This window comes from Microtus oregoni, unplaced genomic scaffold, assembly GCF_018167655.1.
Source record: "Microtus oregoni isolate MIOR12 unplaced genomic scaffold, Mior012 000016F_ref0000370, whole genome shotgun sequence".
Taxonomy (NCBI): domain Eukaryota; kingdom Metazoa; phylum Chordata; class Mammalia; order Rodentia; family Cricetidae; genus Microtus; species Microtus oregoni.
Window position 1 is genome coordinate 29,199,975 of NW_024543075.1, and position 20,628 is coordinate 29,220,602.

Genomic DNA, 20,628 nt, shown 5'->3' on the forward strand with positions numbered 1-20,628 from the left:
CTGGCTTTCATGGTTTCCATGGAGAAGTCAGGTGTAAGTCTGATAGGTTTACCTTTATAAGTAATTTGGCCTTTTTCCTTTGCAGCTCTTAATATTCTTTCCTTATTCTGTATGCTTTGTGTTTTGATAATTATATGGCGAGGGGATGGTCTTTTTTGATCCAGCCTATTCGGTGTTCTGTATGCTTCTTGAACCTTCATAGGTATATCTTTCTTTAGGTTGGGAAAGTTTTCTTCTATAATTTTATTAAATATATTTTCTGGACCATTGAGCTGCACTTCTTCTCCTTCTTCTACTCCTATTATTCTTAGGTTTGGTCTTTTTTTATTGTGTCCCATATTTCCTGAATATTTTGTGATGAGAGTTTGTTGGACTTGCTGTTTTCTTTGATCAGAGTGTTTATTTTCTCTATGGTATCTTCAGAATCTGAGATTCTTTCTTCTATCTCTTGTATTCTGTTGGTTATGCTTGTTTCTGTAGACTCTGTTTGTTTACTTACATTTTCCATTTCCAGCCGGCCCTCTGTTTGTGTTTTCTTCTTTGCCTCGATTTCAGTTTTCAAGTCTTGCACCGTTTCTATTATCTGTTTGATTGTTTTTCCTTGGTTTTCTAGGGTATCATTCACTGATTTATTCAATTCTTCAAACTTTCTGTTATATTTCTCATCCATTTCTATAAGGGCGTTTTTTACATGCTGTTTAAGGGTGTCAATCACTTTCATGAAGTCAATCTTTTCTACTTCTTCTTGATTAAGGTGTTCATGTCCTCCCATTGTGAGGTCGCTGGTTTCTGGTGGCTTCATGTTGCTTTTCAGCTTGTTTGGCGAATTCTTGCCTTGGCGTCTACCCATCTCTTCTTCCAAATGCTCCCTTATGGATCTTCTTTACCGGATCAGGTCTCCTTACCTACCCAATGCTGGCTCTCCCCAACGTTGTCTCTCTCCAACGCTGGGTCTCCCCAACGCTGGGTCTCCTGGCGCCAAGAGATCAGGCCTCCGTGCTGGTGGGCAGGTCGCAAACAAAGCGCCTACCCTGCTTGGTGCAGGCAGGCCATAGAAACAAAGAGACTCCCGCCCGCTTGGGTGCCCCGAGGATTCGGACCCAGTGCCCAGACATGCTGGTCTGGGTGATGTTATGTGCAGAAAGAGGGTGGTGGGGCAAAGTGGGGAGGGTTCTGGATGGAAGCTGGGTGGGCTAGGAAGAAAGAGGAGGTATGCAGGGAGTGGAGGCCCTGCAGAGAGCTCAAGAGGATAGGGGGCCAAGGAACCTCTGAACTCCCCTTCCCAGGCTGGAGCGGTGGGGCCAGAAACTCACCCCAACGCTGGGTCTCCTGGCGCCTAGAGATCAGGCCTCCGTGCTGGTGGGCAGGTCGCAAACAAAGCGCCTACCCTGCTCGGTGCAGGCAGGCCATAGAAACAAAGAGACTCCCGCCCGCTTGGGTGCCCCGAGGATTCGGACCCAGTGCCCAGACAGGCTGGGCTGGTGATGTTATGTGCAGAAAGCCATGAGTACATTCTTAATCAAATTTGCTCCTTTTTTACCTTGCAAGCCTTCAATGCTCCTGTGCTAAGCTGGCCATTTTCTCCCTGGTCCTGAAAAACATAGAGACCTAACGGTCTCAGACAGAAGCCTTTGGAGTGTGGAGTTTTCACTTGGAAATGCTCTTGCCCATATTTGGGTTTCTGACTACTAGTTTAGAAGAATAACACTCACATCAGAGCCATTTAGGATCAAGCCAAGCCTGCTCACCCTCCACCTCCTCCCATAGCACTTTTGGAAGACATTGTCTCTGAGCCATATTATGGTGGGGTTTCTTAGTTTCTTATGTTTGAGGTTTCATTTCTAGTCATTAAGAAGAATTGACCCTTTTCTCAAATGAATTTTAACCCAGGGTAAATCACACTCAAATTGGACATAATTCCAAGGCTGACCCACTCTGAGAGAAGTTCTTTCAAACTTGTAATGTTGCCTTCCTATCTCATTTCACTGTCTTCCTCACCCCCCACACTCCTGGCAGGAGAGAGTCACATAGCAGGGCCTCTCCACTTTACCATTGCTTCTGAGCCAGCATTTGCACTGTTTCAAGAGTGAGGGGAAGAAGAGATCTTGCGGTCACGCCACAGTTCTCTGCCCGCCCTCATGTCCTCGTTGCTGTTCTTTTGTTTCCTGAGACACTGTCTCATACTCATAGCCCAGACTGCTCTCTGGTTCTTGGCGATCCCTCTCCCTCAGCTTTCAAGTGCTGGGATTACAGATGTGAGCCACTGTTCACTGCTCCACTTGTGCTTTTACACAAATCATTCACTAGTGACAGATATCACCGTGATTCCAAGTTATTTTTTCTTAATGCTGTACACTAAGCATCATCTACCAAGTCACCAAGCATTGCCACACAGATATGTGTGGGACCCCAGGTAAATCTTGCTTGCTTTGGGTGATGCTCCTATTTTATTTTTATAAACTAGTTAAGGGTTATATTTTATTTTTAAAAATTTGTTTAATTTGACAAGTTAGTAATCGTTAATAATTTGGGGAATGCAGTGAGATGTGTGTAGAGAAATGCTAGAATTAAGCTAATTAATACACCTTCCAATCTTATCACCTATAACTTCCAGCAGAACTACTCTGGGTCTATCCCTACTTTATACACATCCTGCTCTACTTCTTTGTCTGTGATTGTTTTAGATTCCCTACAAGGGAGAACATGTGAGTTTTGGCTTTGCAGTTGGGCCTTCATCTTCCTGAAGGCCTTGGGGTATTCCTTCCCACAAGAGTCTGAAGGGTTCTTCTTTTCTTGAGGGAAGACATTGTTTCTGTCTTCTGTGGAATTGCATTCTGACATTTTTCTGATAACTATGAACTTCTATGAAGGTGTTTTTCTTTGAATTTTTTTATTTGTAAGTATGCTGTTATTGGTAGATTTTCTGAACCATGTGGAAGAAATGGCATAGAACCTACCTTCTTTCAGTTTCAGAATTGATTAGACTTGAAAAATGTTTTTCATCTCTGTTCATAAATGAGATTAACCATAATTTTCTCTTCTTATGGTGTCTGCATTTTGCTTTGTAATTCAGAACACTCTGCCTTGTAAAATGGGTTGAGGATCATATAGCTGTTAGTCTGAGAAGAACTTCTGACATTACCTTTCCTTGGAGGTCTTTGTAATTTAAATATACACTGTAATTGGCAGAGAGATTATTTTATTCTTAAAGGATTTGGAAATGTCAACTTAAGATGGTGTTGTCATCATTGTTGGGCGACACAGGTAATGGGGAAGTTGGGATAGAGAAGATGGAGATGTCTGGGTGGCTGCATTGGCTCCCACATAGCAGAGTGGCTGTTCTGCTTCTGTCCTTGATTATTTCTTGGGTGGCTTTTGGAGCAGTTCTTTGGAAGTAAGAGAACAGAAGGTTCTGGGAAAATACCAGCGAAGGTGTTAACTAAACAGAAGGTTGGGGTACCCAGTGAGAGTTAATCTGAGATTTTAACTCTTTCCAAGACCCAAGCCCCCCTCTCAAGCCCCATACAGATCTTCCCTTTCAGGCCCCTCCCCTCTCAGCTCCTGGTCATATTGAGCCAGTGTCCCTCTTAAGTCTCTTCTTGGGACCAATCTCAGCCCCATTTTGTCTCCACATCTAGAGGAGCAGCTGTGACTCTTCTGTTCCTGTGAAAAGGCTGACTGATGCCAACATTAGGACAGTAAGGTTTGTGCATCATGAATGTGTGCTGTGGCCAGTGAGGTGGTTTCTTCCAGATGAGCTCATTGTCTTGGATCCCTATCTGTTCCAAATGTGTGACAACTTTAATCAGTGCACAGGGTTTGCACTTGTGCTGTGTGCCAGGTACTGGATACTCTGAGGCAATCGTTCTTCCATTTTTTTTTTTTATCTTTTCCTCTATAGTTCTCTCCTTTTATGATACCCTTGTGTTTATCTTTCACTTTCCTCTCTGTCAAAGCAAAGAGCCTTTTAATGGAAATTTCTAGTTAAAGTCAAGTTCCTTCCTGAGAACAATTGACTCCATTTTGTGAACTTGGCTTATTTGTTTGTTTAGAAGCCAGTGTCAGTGAAGGCACAAAGCTACTGTGACTCTCACTTGGACTTATTCCTTTCTTCTGTTCTGTGCTCTTGGATTGCTGCCCTAATGACAGAAACTCGATGAAGGTGAGAGGATGGAGGATCAGACCATGGAAAGTCAGCGCAATGCTTGCCTGGTGCTGTACTTATTGACAAAATGCAAACCATAACTTAGGGCTTTGATGTAAAACAAAATCATTGTTAAGATAAGTTGTAAATTGATGCAGAAGAGCAATGGACACTTAAGTGCTCTCTCTTATGCTATTTTTTTCTCTAGGTAGGAAAACGTCAAGGTAGCTTTCTTCAAGCACTTCCCTTTTAATTTTCAGATGCAGTAGTGGGCCTTGCTGGTCTGTTTTTACAATAATATTTTAATTATTTATTTGAGAATCTTAAACAATATATTTTAATCATATTGACCTTCCCTTCTGCCTACTCCTCTCAGATCTACTCCTGCCTCCATATCCAGAAAAGTTGTGGAAGCTCTCTCTCCCCCTCCTTTCCCTCCCTCTCCCACTCCCTATTGAGTACAGTTTGTGGTTCCCAGCTCACTTAGGAGTGAATCTTATCCTGGAGTGCACTCAATATACCAGGGTTCACACCATAAAGAAAGCTGAATCTGCCTGTGTTACTTACTTTTCTGTTACTGTGATAAGACATTCTGACCAAGGCAGTCTATAAAAGAAAGGGTTTATTTGGGGCTTACAGTTCTAGAGGGATAGGAGTGTATCACCATCATGGTGGGGAGCATAGCAGCCGGTAAGCAGCTGCAGAGAGCTCATATTCCATTCACTGACAGGAAGCAGAGAGTGCACTGGGGATGGTGCCAGGCTCTTGAAGCTGCAAACTCTGTCCAGTGACACATCTCCAGCAAGGCTTCACCTCCTAATCTTTTCTAAATAGTTCTACCAACCAGGCACTAAATATTCAAACATATGAACCTGTGTGGGCCGTTCTCATTCAGACCACCTCATTCCAATCAATAACCCCCATAGGCACATGGCTAATAGCATGTAAAATGCTCTTAGTCCAACTTCAAAATTCCTCATAGTCTTTTACATTTTAACCCTGTTTAAAAGTCCAGTGTCAGCCGGGCAGTGGTGTCACATACCTTTAATTCCAGCACTTGGGAGGCAGAGACATATGGATCTCTGTGAGTTTGAGGCCAGTCTGGTCTATAAGAGCTAGTTCCAGGACAGCCTCCAAGGCTACAGAGAAACCTTGTCTCTAAAAACCAAAAATAAGTAAATAAATAGGAAAAAAAAGTCCAATGTCTGTCCCTTCTAAGACTCAAGGCAATCTCTTACTAGTAACCCCCTGAAAATCAAAAGGCAAATTATATATTTCCAACATACAATGGCACAGAGTATGAATTGTTATTCCAAAAGAGAGATTGGGGTGTTTTGTGTGATAAAACTTTTCCTGGGAGACACAATACATCTCTACTCATCCCAGAGATGGCACCTATGACAGACCAAAGTGCAGATACCACCAAAGTATAGGTTGGTGAACCAGTAAGTTTTATTGGGATTGCTTACAGGAACATGGATGAGGGGGTTACTTATGGGAGCAGAAATGACTGAGAGACAGCTGCTTCACCAAAGCCCACCCCAGCATGAGTGACAGCTCACAAGGCTGGGAACTTGGAGCACACTTTGTAGGCAGCTCAACAAGTTGGAGAGTGTCCTTTCCAGGTCTCTCAGTTGGTCTAACTCTCTTCCACACAGCTGGTGTGGTCTCTGAGTCTTCTCTGCAGATCTGTTTGGCTAACCCTAGAGGTACTCTCAGCTTTTATTGCTTATTCTTATAGGGAGGGGGCTTAGTGAATTGGGTCAGTTTCAGGGACTTCCTGGAGCTATTTTTGTTGTTTACTTCCTACTTAAGGAGCATCCCTTAATTATGGAATATTTTAATATCAGAGGGAATTGTGGACACAAGCAGGCATAGTGCGAAAATGTGCACCCAAAGTAAGGCAAACTCCAAATCTTGTAGCTCCATGTCTGATGTCAGAGGGCTTCAGTTTCGCTGCCTGCAACACACTTCTCTCTCTTGGGCTGGTTCCACTCCCTGTCTGTAGCTCTTTTTGGCAGACATCCCACAGCTCTGTCACCTAACATCTTTGAGTTGCCAACATAATCCAGGTTTCATTTTCACAGTTTCACAAAATGGTCTCTTAGGGCCTCCATGAATGGACTCTGTTGCCACATTCCTGGCCTCAGCAGCTTTCCCTAACTTCAGAGCAAGAGTCTGCAACCCTATCACTCATGTGTCCTCATGACTCTAAAGCCAAAGCCACATGGACAACATTGCCAAATTCTGCTGCCCACTTGGGATGATGAGTCTTAAATCATATTTGCAATCCAAGGCAATCATGCCTGTCCTTAATCTCCTTTTCTTTTTCTCCACAAGCCTTGGCTTCAACATCCCATTTTCTTGGTGCTCATTTTCTTTGTATTTTTGTACATTTTGTATTTCTTTTTTCCCTGCTAGTTTTTTTTTAATAGTAAACCTATGTGAGAATGATTACCAATAACCATACAACACAGTCAATATTAATCTGTCTTGAAATCTTCCCCACCAAAGAAATTAGTTCATTGCATTTCAATTTAGCCTCAGGAAAATTCTTAGGAGAAGAGGCAGAAGGCAGCCACATTATTTAGCAAGAAAACACAAGAATTGTCTCTGGCCCAGTTACTAATATTGTTTCCCTCTAAAACCTCTTGAGCTAAGCCTCAATCCCTACTCCATGACACATCTTCTCCAGCAAGTTCACACCTCCTAATCCTTCCCAAATAGTTCTACCAACTGGGTATTTGAATATAGCCTATGAGGACCATTCCTGTTCAAACCAGCTCCCTGCCTTTCACAGAAGCTATCAAATGCCAGTACTCCTCAGGTAGAGGTGGGGTTACTTGTCCATCTTCCCTGAACCCATGCTAGGATTTTTGTCTGCCTTGAGCTTGTGGAAGTCTTATGCATGCTGTCACAATTGCTGTGTGTTCATATGTGCATCTGCCTGTTGTGACTGGACAATGCAGTTTCTCTGAAGTCATCTGTTGACTCTGGCTCTTATAATCTTTTTGCTCCCTCTTCTGTGAATGTCCTGAACTTTGAGGGGAGGGGAGTGATACAGATGTCCCATTTAGGGAGGGCCAAGTCTTTTATTCTCTGTATGTTGTCCAGTTTTGGTTCTCTGTGGTTCTACTTAAAGAAGTTTTGCTGATGTGTGTTGAATGATACATTGATCTACGGATATAACAACAAGTCATTAGGAGTCATTTCAATGCTATGTTTCTTTAGCAGAGTAATAATAGTAGCTTCTCCCCTAAAGCCTATGACTTATCTGACCACTCTTTTACCAGTGTGAGCTATGGAGTCCATCTTGTGGAGAAGGCTTCAAATATAGGCAGAAAATGATTGGCTAATAGCATTTGTGCCACTCTTAAAACAGTAGGTATATCTTGCCAGACAGGGTTCACAGCTGGGTGAGATTGGTTATTACCTTTCTTCTTTAGTAGTGTTCTTGACACCTTCTAGCACTATGAAGATTAGCTAGTAGGGTTGAAGCTTACAGATTATTACACACTTTACTTTTTCATGCTTATGACTCAAGTATGTGGTGTCTTCAGCGATAGAAACTTACTGTTAACTTCTGAAGGGTAATCAAAAGCACTGGCAATAATCTATAATGTTTAGAGGATTCTGGAATCCCAAGGACCAACAATTCAAAAAGAGATAATCCATTCCTGGTATTGGTACTTTTATTTGGTAGTATGTAGTGTCTAGTTAGGGTTTTGCCCTCCCATTTTAGGGTAACTTCACTTATACTTTTTAATATATGTATACTATTTAGGAACCGTCTACTGTTATAGGTTTCCATATAGATTTTTCAAAATACCTTAAGCAATATTTATCCCACATCTGTATTCTGTTCCTACTCTTCTCTCTTATGACTTTATGTTTTTGTTCCTTGAGTATCATTGCTGGCTTTGGCAGCGTTTATCAGTGTTAGTTCAGAGGGATCAGTGTCTGAAGGTGCTGGAGACTCACTCTGCAGTCTGTTTTAGTTGCTCACAGGAGGAAGTGTTCAGTAACGCTATAGGATCGGATTTCCCCAGCCACAGAGTTTAGTGATCCTGCACTGTTATCACCTCTACTCTTAATGGGTAAGCAATTGTGAGTAGATTGACTGGTGATTGGCTTTAGGTAAACCCCTAGAGTTATGTAGTGTGTCTGCCAGATCAGCTTGTGGAAGGAGGCATGGTCACTGTAGATGCCTTTTCCACTCTTATTTCACCTCTAAGACCAAACATAGAATCTACAGGGTGCTCAGTTAGCTTCCTAATTGTCTTCAAGTGTGCCTTCTTGTGGACTGCCGTCAGGTTGGTTTCCTTTGTCCTCCTTTATCTTAGTTGAAGATGTGGGAGGAACAATAGTTTTGGGAGTGCTATGGACTAAGGTTTGAAAATAATCTTTAAGAAATACATCCTAATTTTGCTCTTGTGGTATGGAAACACTGTTATAGTAAAGGACCATGATTTAGCTTTTTCTACCTTTTTATACATTTCTGAGATACAGATCTAAGGAAAATATAGGTTCATCATCTGTTAGGGCAGCGGTTCTCAACCTTCCTAATGCTGCCACCCTTTAATACAGTTCCTCATGTTGTGCTGACCCCCAACCATACAATTATTTTTGTTACTACTTCATAACTAATTTTTCTTCTGTTATGAATCATCATGTAAACATCTGTGTTTTCTGATGATCTTAGGCAACCCTTGTGAAAGGGTCATTACACCCCACAAAGGGTTGCAACCCTCAGATTAAGAACCACTGTATTAGATGTTTCCTCAAACTTTGTAATACTATGTGTGGCATTGGAGACTCTGGTTCACAGAAGTTTGTAGTTTTGAAATCTTCTTTTATTAATGTGTATCTGACTCACATCTATCAAAACATAAAATCCATATTCAATTGGTATAGGCCTTTAAGACTGCCTTCAAACCTGAGTTTTCTCTCTGAGAATCAGTGGGGACAAGATGTAAGAGGACTGTTTGTTCACTGTGGAGAGTTTTCTCACTATCAAAGTGAAAGTCCCATCACTTTGAATGGCTGTTTCCACAACATTGGTTACGATGGAATGAGCTGGAACCCTCTGCAGAGCCTTGGTCATCATGTAAGTGACCTTGACTTTGCTAGGGGTGACATTTTAAAGACCTGATTATTCTTCATTCTTTTCCATATTCATAGCCTTTCCCATGACATTTCACAGTGTCCTTTCCCCCCTTGGAGTATTAGTCATTGAGCAAATGTGTCACAGACAAGGTTTCCACACTCTGGTCAGATTGAGTTCTCCTAATGAAGGATAAAATGGAGGAGGTATAGTTTAGTGACCCCATCTGTCCCTACCATGCCATCCTAGATTACCAAAAAAAAGTCAGCCATTCAAGGTACGTTCATGAACTCACCTAAAATCAGATAACCTACAAACATGTGAGTAAGTTGTCTTAAGCCACTGTTTTTCAGTGGTCAAACTTTTCAATGTTCTTATACTCATAAATCTATCATATAATCTCAGATAACCCAGTCTCCCAAGGATATAACTCAGCTAACAACACTAATGATCCTGGGTTACTTGCTTCTTGCTATCCCACTGCAGCTTGTTTCTCATTGGCTGGCATGAGAAAAGAGGAAACCTTGACCACTGCTGCTCTCAGGAACTTCAGAGAGCAAAGTATTCAGTGTTACTTGTGTGGATAAAGTAGGTATTCTTTTTGTGGAATTTTAAAGGTACTCATTCCCCAATCTGAGCATGGACGTAGTGTATAGTAGCCTTCTAGAATGTGGAGTCATATAAGTCTATAAAGAATGATACAGGTAAGTCATCGAGTTGAGTATATACAGTAGGAAATATGACAAGAGCTACAGACTTATAAGGGCAGTTTGGTTAGTGGGAGACGCTGTGTGTGAAAGTGTGGTGTGTAATCTCATAAAATTATTCTACTGAGTATTTCTGTCTGTGATGTACAACTATGGAAATCCACATCCCTGTCATTATGTGACACATGATTATTTTTAGTCAAGAGCAACTTTTAACTAAGAACTAGTTTCAAGTAGAGTCAATAACATGAAGAAAAGCGAGGCTCAGAAAAGTAAAACCTACTTTATCTCCAGACCATTTAAAGATAGACAGTATAGATAAATGCTGTGAATATAGACTGAGCTATTGAACCTTAACTACAGACATGGCAGGTCTAGCTTACCCAAGAGAGGGAAGGAAGGTTGGTTAACAAGAGTCACAGCAAGTTTTATTGAGTGAGTAATTCTTTGCTTTGCACTTTGACCTTGGAAGTCAGAAGGCTGTTGTGTTTCCTAATGTAAGTGTTGTGTAAAGCACTGCTATTTCCTTTCCTTTGTGTGTGTGTGTGTGTGTGTGTGTGTGTGTGTGTGTGTGTGTGAAAGAAGTCTGCTTTCATTTTGGTGCTGTTATAAAAAGGAGCTGGCTGAGAATCCTCTGAACATTGGCAGTCTTGCAACCTGCTTCCGGGAAGCAATGGCCTTTTGTTTCTGGAGCTGTACTTGAAGGGCATTGGCCAGCTCCTGCCCTTGGTTAACTTATCCAGTTCCCTGGGAAAGTCCTTATTACTTTATCCTTGGTTAGCTCATCCAGTTCCTTGGAAGGTCCTACTACTCTGTGCAGCAGTGCGGTCACCTGGCGGTAGGTCATTAGCATTTTTAGTCTCATTTCCCTCACAACAATGCACAACATGCTAATTAGAGGATTCTGAAAGCTAAGTAACCTGTTTTAAAATCAGACATTTTAATTTGCAGCTTTAATGGCTGTTTTTATAATAACTGGCTTTATTGGGGGTAAAAGCACTTCTCATGTTCCACTAGCAAGGCAGAGCATAACAGAAGCTGACAAAATTAAAAACCTCATAATGCGACCTTTGCCTGGGATAAAAGGCTGTTTCATAACAATTTCCTTTTGTTCTTTGTTTAAGCCATTACTCTAAAAGGAGCCTCCGATTAATCTGAGTAAATGCATCATTACAGTACTAATCCATGTCCTTCTGTCAGTGTCTGTTTTAATTAAATAAGAAATGCTAGCAGAAAGAAATCACGCACAAAGCTGTGATTGGAGAAAGAAGCACCGGTTGATGAAGGAAAAGATTAAAAAGGGCTTTACGTTTTTTGTCCATTTGCATAGCCCCAGATGCCACAGGGTTTCAGGATGAGAAGAAACTTACAAAAGTCCTGATCACATTGCACTCACAGATTTAAAATAATGGGACTGACCAGTGCGATTCTAATCATGCAATTTATCACATGCTAGACATTCCAAGGCAAGGGGCGGAACAGTGTCGGGTGTGTCTTTTCAGCCTTCCGTGCAGCCTCCTGTTGCGGTTGTGAAAACACACCTGCCAAATTTGGAAAGTTTATTTTAGCTGAAATGGACAGTGAGACTTGGTAGTGGAATATGTGTGTGTGTGTGTCTGTGTATGTGCACGTGTGTGTCTGTGTTTAAAGTATCTTGCAACTTTTAGTTTAGTTTTTCTTTTATTTGAAAATGGTTTTCTTTTGATAATACATTCAGGAGTTAGTGTTTAATTGATTGTTAACTGTGAAAGGCACACTGAATAAATACTCACCAGAAAATCTGACTGCACGGATACCTAGGAACTCTTCTGGCCCTGCAGTTGCAGAATTCCCGTGGTGAAGGCATTCTCCACATGCCCGCCATTATTTGATGTAATGAAAAGAGAAAGTGTGCAGCAGTGAGATTGTTAATTAATTTAGCCTAACAAGATGAAGATGAATGAAGCAAAGCACAGACTGAAGGAAGCAAGAGGTCTTATTTACAATTTAATACATTTTTTTATATAATGCAGTTTTCACTTGGTTTAAAAAACAAACACACCCCAAATACTAACAACAAAATATACCCCCACCCAACAGTTCCACATGGAGCTCCTGGCCCGACCTCACAGAAAGCCAGCCATGGCTCCATATGGAAGACAGTTCTCCAGTGTGTAAACAGGGCTTTTCTCCTGTAAGAATCCTACAGTAGTTAACCTTTAACTCCAGTGTTTTATTAGTTCTGCTGCAGACAAGAGGTGAGCACAGGAATAGCGACCTGAAAGCCTTTAGGTTTCTCATTCTCCAGGTTGCCCTAGACTTGTTGCCTAGGTTATTTAATAATCATTTTATTTTAATTGTCTTTCACCAAAGGAAAGAATCTCAAGGGTTGGGGGTGGGGTGGGCAGGGAGGAAAAGCTGCGTGCTTTTTACATGCAATTACACAGTATTCTTAAACTAGCATTATTTTTAAAGTCTCCCTTTCAGAGATTAATGAGCTTTCTCCAGCATTTGACCTTTCATCATTCTTGCTTTCTGCTCAGAAGTACTTCCTTCCTTCCTACTGTAGCTAGAAAAGACAGTCTCTTATCTCGTGTTACTGTAGGCAGTGGTGACCAGGCTCCACAAATGGCGCTATTATGATCACTGTGTCTTTATCTCAGGGGTCAGGAACAAATCCATGCAACTGCTTCTAAGGATTTCAATAAAGAGGACTTTTTTTTTTTTAAAATCCAGACAATCGCCTTTTATGTTACTTTTAAACAAAACTACTAGTCCATCAAGAGTTTGAAAAGAAAACAATTCTACAGAGTGCGGGTATGGCCACAGACCAATCATCATGGCACCCATTCTCAAGTCCTTTATTTTTCAAGTCCACAACAATAGGTTGTTGATTCAATGGACAAGACCAGAACAATTAAGTTCTCTGTTTAGCAGCAGTGCAGCATTTTAATGCCCTTCTCTAATAATGGTCTCATTATTGTTATTCTAAGACTGGGCCTCAGGAGGAGGAATATTTGCTGGAGGTACGTCATTATTTTGCAAATTTCGATTAGCTCATCATGTTGTCTGTAGTGTGAAAATCGTAGCTAATTAGGGCAGCCAGTTAGACTACCAGCTTTTGAGCTTATGAGTTAAAAGGTAGCATACTGGATAGGCCAGCGATGTGAAAAAGGTGGTAAAAAGGAGGATTAGAGCAGTTGCCTTAGTAACTCCAACTTCCATCTGGGAGGGAACAATGGACTTGTGTTTCTCCCCCACCTTGGTGTAAAAATTGGTTTTGTTTTGAAAGGACAGGGTTCTTTTTATGACAATCTGGAATTCAGCCCAACTGAGTGCAGTTGTAGTTGTTAGGAGAGGCTGTTGGATAGGAAAGATGAAAAGGTCACGGTGAGCCTCAAGGACACGAAAGGTCATTGTCTGCTGAAACAATGGTAGATTGTGGGTCTATTTTTTTTCCCCTCTCTAATATTTCAAGGCAGCCTCTAAGTCAGGTGATGGGACAAATACCTACAGTTTAGTCAGGTGAAACAGGAGGTAGGGGTGGAGGTGGGGGGAGAAATGTGGGGAGAGAATTTGTACTATGCTTTAGAAAAGGAAGAGAGAAAGCAAGTGACTCCGATCTGCTCCTGTTAGAGTGGCAGTTCTTTGTCGCCACCAGAGATTCCAGTGCGCTCTGGACGGCTCGCCTCTGTGCTCAGCACATCCCTGGGAACCTCTCCAGCATGTGAGGAGCCTGATGTAAGCTTTCTCTTTGGGCTCCCGGAGGATCAGTGATGTGGTACTTAACAATAAATTTAGTTGTTGTCGCTTTCTCCCATTATTGGTTCCCTTAAAAGGTTTCCCTTAAAATGCACACAGAATAAAATGAATGATAAATATGAAGGAAATTTGTTTCAGCACTCCACAGGGTTTTACCATAAATTCTATGACTTCCATCCCAGAAAGTTTACAGGAAACTGTTTAGATGTTGCTGCAATAGCAGCATGATTTTTTTTTATGTACAGAAAAAAATGGCCAATTTTAGGATCTACTAGGGCCTTTGTATATGGGGATGATGATAGAAAAAGACTGAATACAGTGCCATTTCTTTAAAATACTCGAAACCAAATCACCCTCCCAGGTCATAATATTTTTAGTTCAGCAAAATGATGGACTTCTTTTTCCATCCATATCAATATTAAAACATTTAGTTTTACTCTCTCTGTCTCTCTCTGTCTCTGTCTCTGTCTCTCTCTCTCTCTCTGTCTCTCTCTCTCTCTCTCTGTGTGTGTGTGTGTGTGTGTGTGTGTAGAGCTAAAAGGAATGAAGGAAGGGACTGTTGCATTTTATAAACAAAAAAGACTGTCTTTGATGATCTCAGAAACCTTCATTTTTTTTTTTTCCCTCTGCTGTCCCACCATGACTCTGTGGTTGAAGCTGAACTTGGTCCAGGGGTTGGGGAGATTTCAGATTCTCTTTTAATCCCAGTCTTTTGCCTCTGGTACCATCCTCACTGTGGTAACCTTTGTTCTGTGGGGAAGCTGTGCCCTTTTAGTTCAATGTAAGATCTTTTAGACTTGACACAGCAGTCGTGAAACTCCAAGGTTTCATGACATTTGTCATCAGCTAGTCACAATTCCTAGATTTGAAAAGTGAAGAGATTAGATGGAAATCCTCCTCATTAGAGCTAAATGGCTTCATTTGCTATATTGTCTAAATAGGAAAACCTGGATAAAAAAATGAGGAAATATTATCCAAACATGTTTAACTTGCTTACTGGTTCTCTGAGTGACTGGAAGAGGAAGGGTAAAGCTAATATCTGGCAATGGTGGGAGGATTCAGATGAACATTTTTGATAGCAATTGAAGCTCTGTTTGCATAAATGAAACTTTCCATATCAGGAACAAAACAAATATGGCAGTTCAGTTTAAGATGACATCTCGATAACCCTGGAGAGACAAGCTTTGGGGTGGAAACCTGGTCACCAGAGTCCTCCCCTTCCCATCTTGCATTTTTCTGATGTGCTTTCAAGTTGTTATTATAATCAGTGGTTTTAACCCTTTCTTCCAATGGCAGCAGATTTATTAGTTTCTTGTTTTTCTGTCTGTAGACAAGGACTTGAGATTATTCAATTTTTTTTTAGATGTTTTGAGACATTAGAGTTGTTACCTGATTTGAAAATGCAATGTACATTTGGGAGACTATGGTTAGAGCATAAATTTGTGCTATACTTAAACAGATACTCAGAAGCAAGTACAGACCACGATATTATTTAATAAAATTAATAGAAATGCCAGAGTTTGTTTGGAATCACTCAGAAAGTATTTAGAAATTTTAGGCTGTTTAGATATCAAAGGAAATGACCCATATTCTTACCTTATTATTTCATATTGAAAAATCTTTGCCCCTCCCTGACACTTTATTTCAGCCTTTCATCTCTGTGTGTCAGATGAAAGAATGTGGTAGTTCATTTACGTTCTGCCTCTGATGCCCAGAATGGTGCTTGTCTTATACTAGGCATATAACAAATAGATACTGAGTATGTGGCAACAAATTCACATTTTTATATTGGAATCATTTGTTCATGTTAATAGTGTCTTTTAGGACATTTTAAAATGACTATATCATGTGACCACACACAGTCCACCATACTGTGTTTTATCATTTAATTAAACATTTTGTAATTTTTATTGCCGTGTATACATTAATTTAGAAAAGCATGGTCTATTTATTACTAAAGTAGTAGTTTTTTATTAATAAAAGCAAACCCCTCTTAATTGTAGTAGCCCACGAAGTGCCGTCTCTTTTTCATGTCTGTATTTAGCTCTCAGCTCCCTAGTAGGTCTGCCTGTTTGCATTGTGTTTCCAGACTTGACCAGTTTAGTATCTTCTGACATTCTTGATCTTCTTTCCCATAAGAATACCAGCTCTGTGGTAACAGGGAGTTATGGTCATGCACTCCTCATGCCTAGAACAATGCTTACACTATTTCAGTGTCTCAGTAGTAATACTGCATACATTGGCTGAAACTTGAAAATAGAAATGCTTATTTTGCATATTTCAAGTCAATGATTTATTACACATATGAGCAATACTTATTAACCAATTAGTACAATCACCAAGGACTTCCATTTTCCTAGATTTTTGGTTTATTTTCAAATTTATGTGTATGTATGCTTGTGAACCTGCGTGAGTGTACATGCACCATGTGCATGCAGGGCTTCTTCTTGAGCTAGAGTCGCAGGCAGTTGTAAGCTGCTGTGTGGGTGCTGGGAACTGAGTCCCAGTTCTCAGCAGGAACAGTAAACACTCGTTTGTTGTTTTTTTTATTTTTATTTTTATTTTTTTTCCCGAGATAGGGCTTAACTGCTGAATAATCTCTCTAGATCCCGCATTTGGGGTCTAGATCCAGTTTTGATATATCCTTATTATTTAGTTGAGTAAAAACATCATATTTGTGTTGCTAATTGAGTTTTCTTGAGGTTTTTCACATGAAGTTGAACTCTGGCTTTAGGTAGATGTTTCTATGCCAAACAGTTCATCCTTTATTTTTCATCCTCAAGTTCTTCTGATAAGACCCCTAAGGTTCTGGTCTGGTTACAATCTCAGAATATCTGATTAAAATTTGGGATGATTTTACAGTATCCTGTTTCCAAGTGATATTGGATCTTTCTCCAACATTTCTTTAGGAAGAACATCCTACAAACTTCTGTTTACTGTTTTCACTGGGCTAATTTTATACATTTCCTTAAAATAATGTAACAACAGCTAGGACGATAGCTCAGTTGGAAAAGTGCCTGCTACACAAGTCTGAGGGCCTGAGTTCAGAGCCTCAGGACCCACGTCCAAAGTCAGGTGTGGTGGCACAGCTGTTGCTCAGCTCTAGAGGAGTGGGCAGAGATAGGCCGACTCCTGAAACTCATTTGCCAGACAACCATCCCTAGTGGGTGAATTTCAGGTGTAGTGGGAGACCCTGTCTTAAAAATAAAAGTGGAGAGATAGTGAGGAAAGACACCTGACATGGGCCTCCACATACGTGTGTCCACACTTATGCATGTTCCCACAGGTGCAGATACATGCACTGTTTAGCCATTTTATAAACTTTTCTCTGGATTAAATCATCATCTTTTTGTTGGCCATCCTTAATATAGTCCTTGAAAATAAAAGTAAATGCTTAGAATGAAAAAAGTTTAAAATTTTATTTGTGGATTTTATTCGCCCCCCCCCCCCCTCCAAACATGATCTTGTTGTTATGTCATTCATTTGCACTGGCTTTGAACCCTCAATCTTGCTGCGAGAGCTTTTGTCTTTGCCAAGATCACAGGCCCGGGTTCTGGGCCTAGGTCTTGGCTTTTATTTTCCTAGGGCTGCTACTTTATTTCTCAAGGACTTTAGCTATTCTTGACTCTCTTCTACTTTCTTCATTCTTACCGTGCACACAGGCTTTCATTTGGCACAAGAAACCACTGTTATTAGTCCCTGTGTATGATTAGACATCAGAGCAGGTACAGAACACTGGGAAGGGCAAACTAGGTTGGGAAGAGTCGACTAGTTAACACAATAAGCACAATGTGTCACTTAAGAGATTGGACACTAGATACTAGCAAGAATAGATCATTATGGAAATGAGGCACAAAAGAGGAGCTGAAGTGTTTCACAAAGCAGACCAGGAAGACCTGGATGGAGGTGGGTGGTCCTTGGACTTCCCACAGGGCAGGGAACCCTGATTGCTCTTTGGGCTGACGAGGGAGGGGGATTGATAGGGGGAGGGGGAGGGAAATGGGAGGCGGTGGTGGGGAGGAGGCAGACATCTTTAATAAATAAATTAAAAAAAAGAAAAGAAAAAAAATGCCTCTCTTGTGCCTAGCCTAGGGTCTGATCCCAGCACCAAACAGCATTAGAGAATAAACTCTAGTTTCTGGGTGATCTATATATGGAGAACTGCCAGCACCCAGTCTTCAGTGGTAAAGCAAGGCAGAATCTTAGGGTCTAAAATCAAGGCAAAAAGTCAAGGTCATAGGGCTAAAGAGATGGCTCAGTGGCTAAATGTTCATACTCTTCTTGCAGATGACCAGACTTGGTTCCCAGCAGCTCACAACTGCTTGTAACTCTGGCTCAAGGGGCCATCCTATGCCACTGGTTTTTATGGCTCTAACATGAATGTAATTAAAAAACATAAAAATAAACCTTGGAAAGGTCAAGGTCAAACTAACAGCAGCAAGAGTAAATAATTTCATTCTTAATCCCCAGAATTTGTACTGGAATCTCTGGCAGGAGGTCAGAAATGATTTCTCTAGACTGGTCTTTTAAACCGTTAAAGAGCACACAAGAAAAGCTTTGGGTGCTTGGGACTGGCGATATAGGGGCCAGGTCTCTACAATTCCACTAGCATGCCAGATCATTCAGATTCAAGTGTTTGCAGAGCACATTTGGAGAAAATTGCCCTAAATTGTCAGGAAGCACTTATTGTGGGACAGGGGACCTAGTGGCTACCGCTGCTGGGAGAGGAAGGAGGTGTTTAGAATTTGACTTTCTGCTAAAAGAAACAGATTTCTTTTGCTCAGAGTCCAGTTGTGTTTCTCTGCATGCAGGAGCGCAGTAAACACGGGCTGGTATGCATTGGCCTGGGGTGCTGTAAACCTGCTAGCTTTTTCTCCTCATGTCTCTTGCTTCCTGTGTTTATGACCCGAGTGCTTTTGTAATGTCTAACAAACATTTAAACCTTTTCTGTAAAACTGGGAGGCAGATGGTTCTTTTTGGCCTTACCCAGTTTTTATTTTACTCTCCATTTGTCAAACACATGGCTACGTTTCCTCTTTTTCTCCCCACTTCGTAAGTTGATTAGACAGACTGCTGTCGTGCTAAGGGTTAACCAGAAGAGAATTACAAATGAACTATCTAGAAAGTTGATTATTAATCCAGCTAGAGAAGAAATATCCTTTTACTTAGCAAGAATGAGTATCCAACGAGTGGATAATATTGTTCAGGCGGTGGGGTGGAATGGCAGAGCTTGGTAAGTAAAACAAAACTTGGCATTAATATTTCATATTCATTTTTGAATGAGTAAAATGTTGATGTAAACAATTAAGTCTAATATGATTTCACAAGCTGCTAGAACATTCTAAAAAGTTTCTAATGTTCTTGTCGATGAGATCCCTGTACATTTTATCGGTAGAAGTTCACAGAAAGTGTTTGCATGAGTGGATAAATATATTTAATTTTGAAAATACGCGATTAGATTGCTGATTAAGAACACGGAAGTGGGCAAGGAGGAATGATTAGTAAGATAATCTAAGTCCAAACCTCAAGTAATATAAACTGAAGAATCTCCAGTGACAAACTGGCTTTCTTTTCTGTCTCTCTCTTTCTCTGTGTGTCTGTGTGTCTGTCTCTGCTTTTTTTTCCCCACAAGAGCACGTGCTGGACTCTTTGGTATTTAATATAATTTAAACCATAACATTCATATAAAGATTCACTGAGATATTTTCCAGAAATCGAGGAAACAAAAACTGTCATAGGTTTTGGTATTTTCAGGGTCCCAAGACTCATTTCCTTGCCGTGTTTAATTTAAAGTCCTTTTCTAAAGGCAGCTTTTATTGTATTTGTGAATTGGAAGGAAAGAGAAATGAGAAGATCTGTGCTATTTGTACAACGAAAATTAAGTGAAAGGTAGCATTTTAATAATGTTCTCTCACCAAAGACTGCTCCTGTTGAAAAAAAAAATTGATGTCAATATTCAATTCTGTAAGGTTGAAATTTTGCTCGATATTTCAGAAATAAGCCTTTAAAATGTAATGTGGAGCATAACAAGTACTATCAAAACCTTGTGTAATAAATAATTTGAATATGATGCTATTATTCTTAGAAGTCAGTGACACTATCTCTCAATTGCAGTTGTGTACAACAAGTGAACACTTTTGGAAATATATATTTTTGGAGATAACATCACTTCAAGTTAATATTTAATTAGTTAATGCTTAAATGAGTGAAGATAGCTTTTTAAAAAAAACTATGAATTTGAAGTTGGAAGTAAATTCTGTGTGTGTGCACATTTGTCTGTGAGTGCATTTGAGTGCAGATAAGAAATTGTGTTTTCGGATCACCAGGACACCATGGGGGCCACATACTTAGTTTGTGTTTGTTTCTCGTGTCCTGGCTTATATTTAGGACTGGGAAGCGCAGAGCATAGTAAATGAAATAATGAGAATATTAGTTAAATTTGTGTAGTTCTTAGAGCTAAGTGCATGTCTTAGCTCATTTAATCCTCACATTAGCTCCGTGGTTCATGGAAACCTGTGAGGATTAAGTTATATGCTAAAACAAAAGTTAGGCTAATTAAAGATCCCTTAGCATCTGATATTAAAAGTCTACAGAGTCAAGGCTCAGGAACCAGAATGTATAAGAGGGAAAATACCTGAATTTGGTATGCTTGTCTTAAAACTCAGAGACTTTGATATAAGGCCAGGAAGGAAGGGAAGGATAGGGAACTAATCAGCAAATTCTTTGCATTCATTAATTCTTTAACAAATGTTATTGTGGAATTTCAGTTGTATAAATATAACTATCAATTATATAGTACAGCATATCAAATATGTACACATTTATAAGAAGTAAAATGTCACCACAAAGACCAGGCCTCTCTCAGTCTTGCACCCTCCTTTCTTCATGCCAAAAGTAACTATTTTTTTGAGCTGATGTTTCATTTCTTCTTG

General features: G+C 40.4%; 1 protein-coding gene across 2 annotated transcripts in view; it reads left to right on the forward strand.

Moving 5' to 3' along the window:
- Sox6 (SRY-box transcription factor 6) overlaps window positions 1–20,628 on the forward strand; it is a 560,562-nt gene that overhangs the window by 170,219 nt on the left and 369,715 nt on the right. Inside the window, exon 1 of one of the 2 annotated variants that reach the window (XM_041666383.1) lies at window positions 18,880–18,929. The exons of the other annotated variant lie outside the window; for it this stretch is intronic. The gene's annotated coding sequence lies outside the window, so the exon portion shown is untranslated. Of the gene's footprint in view, window positions 1–18,879; window positions 18,930–20,628 lie in introns of those variants that run through there. 2 annotated transcript variants of the gene reach the window in all.